Here is a 1,464-nt window from a genome sequence, read left to right as displayed (position 1 = left end):
CTGCATGTGCATGCATTTAACAAACGTGCGTGCGATGTACTAGTTTTTGGGAAACGAATAGAATCGTTGTACGTGCCAGTCTTTACGTATAGATATAAGTAAGCGAAGATGGTTTAATCCTGCCACGTGGATTGCTTTCCACATGACGCACTTGCCAGTCTCATGGGCCAGTGGCCCGACATGCAGTTTGTCCCGTTGCATGGCTTACTTTCAGAGACTCGCAAGTTTATCGTAGTGCTTGGTTGTCACGAAAGTGATAAGTAGGACCTGTCTGGGACTTGAACCCGGGACCTCCTGCACCCAAAGCAGGAATCATACCCCTAGACCAACAGGCCCCACAAGTAAGCAGACCTGCACCCCGCCACCTACTGAGATTTTGCCGCACTTGCTAGCTGCAGCATCCAATCTGGAGCATATTCTCTAAAAGGTTTCTTAATCCGACACCTACAACATGAGCTGTGCTGAACACCAGTGTATGTGAATGCTGAAAGAGCTGCTCGAGTTGTGTGACAGTATTTCGACCGTGTGAAGTGCAAACGTTATCGTGTCGCGCAGTATCCGCCCACTACGTAGCGTTCTGGGTCAGCATGTAGTTTTGTGTCTGTATATGTGTGGACGGATATGTGTGTGTGTGGGAGTGTATACCTGTCCTTTTTTCCCCCTAAGGTAAGTCTTTCCGCTCCTGGGATTGGAATGACTCCTTACCCTATCCCTTAAAACCCACATCCTTTCATCTTTCCCTCTCCTTCCCTCTTTCCTGACAAAGCAACAGTGGGTTGTGAAAGCTTGAAATTTTGTGTGTGTGTTTTTGTGTTTTTTTTATTGTGCCTATCTACCAGCACTTTCCCGTTTGGTAAGTCATGGAATCTTTGTTGGTCCATTGATCGTGAATGGACCAAGTTGTCTAGCTTGAAGGGGGAAACCAGATGGCGCTACGGTTGGCCCGCTAGATGGCGCTGCCATAGGTCAAACGGATATCAACAGCATTTTTTAAAATAGGAACCCCCATTTTTTATTACATATTCGTGTAGTACATAAAGAAATATGAATGTTTTAGTTGGACCACTTTTTTTGCTTTGTGATAGATGGCGCTGTAATAGTCACAAACATATGGCTCACAATTTTAGACAAACATTTGGAAACAGGTAGGTTTTTTAAATTAAAATACATAACATAGGTACGTTTGAACATTTTATTTTGGTTGTTCCAATGTGATACATGTACCTTTGTGAACTTATCATTTCTGAGAACGCATGCTGTTACAGGATGATTACCTGTAAATACCATATTAATGCAATAAATGCTCAAAATGATGTCCGTCAACCTCAGTGCATTTGGAAATACGTGTACGACATTCCTCTCAACAGCGAGTAGTTCGCCGTCTGTAATGTTCGCACATGCATTGACAATGCACTGACGCATGTTGTCAGGCGTAATGGATCATGATAGCAAATATCCTTCAAC

The 1,464-nt window shown here is 43.6% G+C and overlaps 1 non-coding gene across 1 annotated transcript; it reads right to left on the bottom strand.

The window, feature by feature from the left end:
• Positions 1-263: 263 nt before the first annotated feature.
• On the bottom strand, positions 264-335 carry Trnap-ugg (transfer RNA proline (anticodon UGG)). The gene has a single exon. It is a non-coding gene; the product is annotated as a tRNA-Pro (tRNA).
• Between the last annotated feature and the right edge of the window lie 1,129 nt (positions 336-1,464).

Source organism: Schistocerca serialis, chromosome 7 (genome assembly GCF_023864345.2).
Source record: "Schistocerca serialis cubense isolate TAMUIC-IGC-003099 chromosome 7, iqSchSeri2.2, whole genome shotgun sequence".
NCBI lineage: Eukaryota > Metazoa > Arthropoda > Insecta > Orthoptera > Acrididae > Schistocerca > Schistocerca serialis.
The sequence above is the reverse complement of the archived record's forward strand: the minus strand, read 5'-3'. Positions and strand labels throughout refer to the sequence as shown.